Source organism: Pseudophryne corroboree, chromosome 6 (assembly GCF_028390025.1).
Source record: "Pseudophryne corroboree isolate aPseCor3 chromosome 6, aPseCor3.hap2, whole genome shotgun sequence".
NCBI classification, from domain to species: domain Eukaryota; kingdom Metazoa; phylum Chordata; class Amphibia; order Anura; family Myobatrachidae; genus Pseudophryne; species Pseudophryne corroboree.
Genome location: NC_086449.1, coordinates 705,648,752 through 705,656,614, shown reverse-complemented (window position 1 = coordinate 705,656,614; position 7,863 = coordinate 705,648,752). Strand labels below are relative to the sequence as shown.

Sequence of the window (7,863 nt, the reverse complement as noted above, 5' to 3'; positions counted from 1 at the left end):
CTCCTGAAGCCTCGCAACCTTGTCCCGAGGCAGCCGGCAAGCCCCTGCGACAGTATCGATCTCGATACCCAAAAAGGACAAACAGGAGAGAGGCCCCTCCGTCTTGTCCTCGGCCACAGGAACGCCAAAATGCCCCAACAAGGCACGCAGCGAAAACAACAGGAAACCACAGCGAGGAGAATGCGCAGGCCCCATACACAAAAAGTCGTCAAGGTAATGCGCGATCCCGCTACCTCCGCATGAAAACTCCACACACCAATGTAAAAAGGTGCTGAACTTTTCGAAAAAGGCACACGAAACGGAACACCCCATAGGCAGACACTTGTCTACAAAGTATTCCTCCCCGACGCGGAAACCCATGAATCGAAACGACTCCGGGTGCAAAGGGAGCAAGCGAAAGGCCGATTCAACATCAAGCTTAGCCATGAGGGCCCCAGGGCCGCAGCCCCGTACCATGCCCAGGGCATCCTCGAAAGACTGATAAACCACCGAACAACACTCCGGGGGAATTGCATCGTTAACCGAGGACCCTGATGGATAAGACAAATGTTGAATGAGCCGGAACTTACCCGGGGCCTTCTTGGGCACGACCCCCATCGGGGAAATAATCAAATCCCCAACAGGCGGCAGCGCAAAGGGGCCCGCCATTCTCCCCAGGCGAACCTCCTGCTCGACCTTTTCCCGCAGCACGTCGGGGAAATCCCGAGCAGACTGCTGGTTCCTGGTGGCCCGATCTAAAACTGCCGCCTCCACCGGCAAACGAAAACCCGATGCAAAACCATCATGCAGAAATTTAGCGTCTTCTCTGTTTGGGTACCACCCCAACCATTTGAGCATGGCCCCCAAATGAACTGGGGACGGCGCCCTAACTAGCGGCAACCCCCCCAGTTGGTTTTCCGGCCGCTCCCCCGGCTGCCTTAGCTCCCGGCCGCCTTGCGCGAAAGCAATTGGAAGCCGGGTGTGATCCATTACATCGCAAGCAAAGGTGTCGAAAACGACACCATTGACCGAGGGGGCACGTGGAATTGTTGAACGCGAAGCACTCCCCCTTCGCCGGCGCCTGCTGCGCAGAATGGCCCGCGCTCCAAGGGCGGCGCAGCCTCAAAGGGGGGCCGGGTCTGATTTGCCACCGCGGCCTGAGCCACGGACCCCCCTTTTGCCACCATTTTCATATCCTGCGCCCATGTGACCCGAAGCCATACCTCCACATCTTTGCACCAGAAGTCAATGATGTGCAGGCAATCGTGCTTCTGACGGAACTGCTTATCATAATGCAGCCACGTATCGTCCTTAGACTGATGCTGCATGTCATGCACGAGGTGAATGTACCTGATGACGTTGATGTGCTCATCAGGGCGATCCTCTAAGTAGCATGCTGTGAACACGCAGAAACCCGCTATCCAATTGTCGTACGAGCGAAAGGCCTCCGCCCCAATACCGACCTTCGCAAGCGCTTCCTTACCTTCCCTCTTGGTGTCCTCTGTCAATGTGAAAAGGTCGACGTATTCCCCCCGCCTAATCTTCTTCCTGCAACTCTCACGCAACCCCCGCAACACCGCCGTGTAATTGCAGCGAACTACACCCGGCAAATTACGCCACCTCCTTTCCCTACGGGAACTACTACCGCTCTTCCTAGACCGCTTATCCCGGTGCCGCGCCTCACGCCGCACGTACTTGCAAGCTCTCTTTTTAGCCTTCGTGGAGCTACTGCTGCTGACTGCAACAAGGAAGAAGAGGAAGAAGACCTACTGGACCTACTGCCGGAAGAGGAAGAAGGAGACCCACGAGACACAGTAACTGTATCGGTGTCCCACTCACCGGTTGGCCCGCTTCCTGAAGGTGAAACGTCCGCCACGACCGGCTCCTCTTCCCGATCATCACCCGCATCCGAATCTGAAAAAGGAGGGGAAAGCCAGCACGGGTAGCCGAAGCCCCCCCGGCGGGGATGAATGCAGACGCCCCTGCGGGTGACAGGGCAGCGCCACCAAGCAATGCAGCGGCGGAGCCCATAGCGTGACACGCCTGGAGAAACTGCGCTATGGCGGGGCCAGAAGCACCAGGGAGAACGGCCGCGTCAACCGAAGCGGGAGCCACGGAAACGCCACCCTTGGGACAAAGCCGACAAACCCGGCGCAAACGCCGCCGTCATCGCCGACGGCAGAGGGATCCGGAACCGTAGCCGCAGCCCCAAAGGTCCCCACGCTCCCCGGGTCCACAGCAGGGATGGCCCTCTCGTCGCTGCCGCGCCGTCCCGGTCGGCCCCGACTGGGACCGGGGCCAGACGGCCTCTGTAGACCTGCGATGCACCAGCCGCCCCCTCACTGCCCCGGCCCCCACTGGCCCCGCCCACCTGGGGAACTGGATGGCCACCGTTCCCAGATCGCACCTCCCCTCTCTGGCCCCGCACTGTGATGACAGAAGAATCCGGGGAGCCCCACCCGCTGGAGCGGGGAGAGCTCCCAGCAAGCACGAGCACCAGCTGTGGATGCGGGTGTGTGCGTGCGCGCGCACGCGAAACAGGAGCTGCCTGGAAGGGGCAGCCAGTGGATGAGCCATTGGCCGCAACCCTAAACAAAACCCCCTCATCATCTGGGGACCCTGGAGCGACTCTCAGCGGTGGAGGGCGCGGGGACCACGCGCGCGCACGTCCCTGAGCCTCCGCAGCCGGAGAGGGATTCCCGCCAGCAGGCACCCCCGCTGGCTCCCCCCTCCGACCGCCCGATTTCATCCTCCGCCGTCCAGCGCCCCGTCCCTCACCAGCCGCGTCTGCGCCGGGAGAATCCCCCGGCGCCCGCGGCACAGCCAGTGTGGGAGCGGACGCACGCGCTGCCTCGCGTGCCTGCGGACGGGCACCCGCAGCGGCACCAGGAGAATGAGCCCCGGCTGTGAGCGCAGCGCTCAGGCCCGGGGCCCGAGACGGAGAGGGGGCAGCAGCAGCATAACGTGCAGGGGCACCAGCAGAGCGGCGGGGACGGGACATGGCGGCCAGCACGAAATAACCGGGAGGTAATGGGCAACAGAAAGGGGGACACTAAGGTGGGCACAATATAAAATGCACCCATGCCAGGCAAGTGAGTAAAAGCAATAAGGGGCAAGCAGCACGAACACAGGAGAAAGGGGTGATGAGCACTCACCCCTACCACGATTACAGCAGACGAGGCTGACCCAGCCCCTTTACCAGGCTTAAAAACCCTTTACACCTACCCCCAATGTTCACTCCTATTGGCTAACAATAAACTCCCATATTACCGTCCTGCCCCCCAGACTAGCTGAGGTTTAACCCACTCCTCTCCTATTCTGTCAATTTGTTCTCCAAATGAATGGACTTGACATGAAAAGTCCCATTTGGGTCACTTTTTGTGCATTTCAGTTTGCCACCCCCGGGGTAGTGAACTAAATTGAAGGTCTCTTGCTCGCCGGCACAAGCATTTGAATAGCTGCCAGTGGGCAAGCGTGGGTCCCGTGATAACATTTGAACTCCACCCTAGGACTAGATTTTCAGCAAAATTCTGGTGAAAATAGTATGTGTCTCAAAGTGTTATGTATACAACTGCAGGCTTAGCTGATTGATATCCAGAACTGAGAACAGGAGAGCAGATGCTTACTGGTGGAAGAGCTTTTTATATACAGAGGTGGGATCAGGACTGGGTTCAGTTTGATTTAGGCTCAGGACTAGAGCCACTGGGCATAACTGAATAGAACTGGAGTGAATAAAGGCCCTCATTCCGAGTTGTTCGCTCGGTATTTTTCATCGCATCGCAGTGAAAATCCGCTTAGTACGCATGCGCAATGTTCGCACTGCGACTGCGCCAAGTAACTTTACTATGAAGAAAGTAATTTTACTCACGGCTTTTTCTTCGCTCCGGCGATCGTAATGTGATTGACAGGAAATGGGTGTTACTGGGCGGAAACACGGCGTTTCAGGGGCGTGTGGCTGAAAACGCTACCGTTTCCGGAAAAAACGCAGGAGTGGCCGGGGAAACGGTGGGAGTGCCTGGGCGAACGCTGGGTGTGTTTGTGACGTCAACCAGGAACGACAAGCACTGAAATGATCGCACAGGCAGAGTAAGTCTGAAGCTACTCTAAAACTGCTAAGTAGTTAGTAATCGCAATATTGCGAATACATCGGTCGCAATTTTAAGAAGCTAAGATTCACTCCCAGTAGGCGGCGGCTTAGCGTGTGTAACTCTGCTAAATTCGCCTTGCGACCGATCAACTCGGAATGAGGGCCAAAGCTTGATGTTTGAATTATATCCTCATATGGTTTAACCCTCAGGATACTGAACAGCAAGAAGACTATATTAAATACTAGCCATGTGCGTGGACCCCTGTGTTATGGTTTTGAATTGGCTTTGGCAAAACTACCCTCAAGTGTTTCTGTTTTGATTTTGGTTTTCTCTAAAATTGCTAAAACAGCTAAATCAGTAATGTGGATTTGGTTTTTTTCTTACAGTATTAACGTCAATATCATTAGTTTCCAGTCATTTTCAATCAATTTTGACAACCTCACAGCTCAGAACATTGCTTTCACTACTAGTAGCCAAAGGCTGCATTGAGCTGGCACTCTAAAAAGTTGAAAAGAATAATCAGTAGTACATGTATGAAACATATGCCCTCATTCCGAGTTGATCGCACGTAGCAACTTCTTGCTGCTCGTGCGATCAACTTGATGCCGCCTATGCGGGAAGAACCGCTGCGTGCGAACGGGTCGGAATGACCTCCATAGTGGCATAACAGTGGCAGACAGGATGGCAGATTAATAAACTATACAACCCCATAGAATGTTTTCATTTGTCAAAAACTAGATCAGAGATCCGAGGTCAGTACAGATAAATGGAAACAGAATGTTTAGGTAACTTGATTAATGATACCAACAGTTATAATAACTAAATGTAAGCTTTGAGGAGGTTTGGCTCTGACTGGACTGTTGATATTAGAGGTTCTTTATTTGCACCTCTGATAAGACCAACAATAATAGGTATATAGATGATCCCTAATCCGGGTATCAGAAATATCTCTTGTTGGTGGTACGGGATCCGGTCTGAAGATCGACAGTGTCTAGGTCGACAATGTTTAGGTCGACCACTATAGGTCGACAGTCACTAGGTCGACATTGATGGAAGGTCGACAGGGTTTCTAGGTCGACATGTGCTAGGTCGACAGGTCTAAAGGTCGACATGAGTTTTTCAATTTTTTTTATTTTTTTTATTTTTTCATACTTAACGATCTACGTGGACTACGATTGGAACGGTAAAGTGTGCCGAGCGAAGCGGTAGCGGAGCGAAGGCACCATGCCCGAAGCATGGCGAGCGAACGCGGTGCACTAATTTGGGATCCCGGTCACTTTACGAAGAAAACGACACCAAAAAAAAAAAAACCTCATGTCGACCTTTAGACCTGTCCACCTAGCACATGTCGACCTAGAAACCCTGTCGACCTTCCATCCATGTCGACCTAGTGACTGTCGACCTGTAGTGGTCGACCTAAACATTGTCGACCTAGATACTGTCGATAAAACGAACCACACCCGGTGGTACTCCCAGAGTCAATTACACATTAGCCAAGGAAGAAAGAGAAGAGAGACTCTGTGTTGTGGCTTTTAATAGGTTATCGCATAAAAGATATATTGAATAGAAATTGGTAGTATACAGAACATACACATAAAATTCCACCTGTCTTCTCCCATTCTATGTTGATAGGGAGATGGTTTTTTATTAGTGCGTGGAATCCATGGTTTAGGTTTAATTAACCTCCTAGATATCACAAATAGCGTTCCTTAAATTTATCACATATATTGGAATGCACCTAAGGTGAAAATGTTAAAACAAAGATATCGACCGATATCCAGATAATTGAAAACAAAAGCACAATTTCTGTGATATGGACCTGTTATGTTATCCGATGTAATGTGCTCTCTGTTAGTGGCTCTCCAGGTGTCGGTTGATCTGCTGAGTGCTACCCTGTACTGTTGAAATATCTATCATGTATAGGATTGATATGATATGAAAATTACTCAAAAATTGTCTGATAGGCCCTGATTTAGGACACCTTGGAAGAGGTAATCATGATGTTACTGTATTTGGCTGTTAGGTTAGTAGAAATCAGTTAACTTAGGGTAACATATTCCCATATAAGGAGAGATACAATTGAAAGATAGTGGTATAGGTCAAAGGCTGCTCCTTCACTTCTGCTTTTTGTATTATATTGGATATGTGTTTACTGCACCTGATATTCACAAGTGGTCTTCCATCCAAATACTGATCAGGCTTTTCACTGCTTTGCTTCCAAGATCAAACGAGATTGGGCATGGCCAGTGAAATATGGCAGTAATAGCTTACCAATTTACAAGTGTGAGAGTGAGGTTATTGACACTTATACCAAATAGAGGTACTTCTGCTGTCCAATAAATTTGCACAGGGTCTCTGGTACAGATGTATTGCAGAGAGTAATTGACTGGCAATGGATGAGAGTACCGCATTATAGGTGCTGATAGATAGGTTAAACATCTCGGGCCAAATATAACAGAGTGAGAGTTTCAGAAAGTGAGAGATTTGGTAAGATTTTTCAGTTTTTTTTTTAAAGTGGCAATCATTTACACTGCAAAACAAGGTTGATCTTGCTGTGTAAATGATTGCCACTTTAAAAACACTGCAAAACCTTACCAAATCTCTCACTTTTTGAAACACTCACTCTATTACATTTGGCCCCTCATCTTCTGCTGTCAAATGTCTTGTAGCAATTTGCAGCGGACAATTGATGAGAGAGATGGGTGCAATTACCTATTGAAATATAACTCAAATGAGCCTTAGTTAAATCAGGCAAGGAGAGGAGTAACTAAAGCAATACTCAGCATATAGGTGGTCATTCCGAGTTAATCGCAGCCAGCAACTTTTTGCTGCTGCTGCGATCAACTAGTCCACGCCTATGGGGGAGTGTATTTAAGCTGAGCAGGGCTGCGATCGCTTGTGCAGCCCTGCTAAGCTAAAAAAAAATTCAAGCAGAAGTAGACTAGGCCTGGACATACTTACCCTGTGCGATGATCTCTGCAATGCTGGAGCCGGCTTTGACGTCAGACATCCGCCCTCCGTTCTCCTGGACACGCCTGCATTTTCAAATCCACTCCCCAAATCCACTATCACACACCTCCCCCAACTATACCTATCTCTCTCTTCTTCTACTTCTACTAGCTGGTGACATATCCCCAAATCCAGGTCCCATCCACATACCACGCTCACATTCAGCTGATTCACAACGGAATATAAAATCAACAAACCTTATCAACATCACTTGTCTCCCATCTACCTCCAAGTCACTAAAATGTGCTTTATGGAATGCACGCTCTGTTTGCAACAAATTAACAGCTATTCATGACCTTTTCATAGCAAAAAAATTCAATATGCTGGCTATAACAGAAACCTGGCTCACACAATCAGACACTGCCTCCCCTGCAGCACTGTCACATGGTGGCCTCCACTTCACACACACCCCCAGGCCTGGTAACATCAAAGGAGGTGGTGTTGGAATATTACTGTCCAAATCTTACACGCACATCGTTTTACCACCTGTTCCCTCACTCACATTTACATCCTTTGAAGTACACTCTATTAGGATTTTCACCCCTTTCTCTCTGCGTGTTGCAGCTATCTATTGCCCACCTGGGCAACCCAAAAAGTTTCTGGAAGATTTTTCTGCTTGGCTCCCTCACTTTCTATCCTCTGACATCTCCACCATCATTATGGGTGATTTCAATCTCTCTATTGACAGTCCACAATCTCCCCATGCCTCTAAACTACTCTCTCTAACCTCCTCTCTTGGCCTCTCCCAATGGACTGATTCCCCTACTCATCAGGAGGGCCACTGCCT

At 50.4% G+C, this 7,863-nt stretch overlaps 1 pseudogene; it reads right to left on the bottom strand.

Moving 5' to 3' along the window:
• Positions 1 to 6,213: 6,213 nt before the first annotated feature.
• Positions 6,214 to 6,332, bottom strand: LOC134936983 (5S ribosomal RNA; annotated as a pseudogene).
• Positions 6,333 to 7,863: the final 1,531 nt, after the last annotated feature.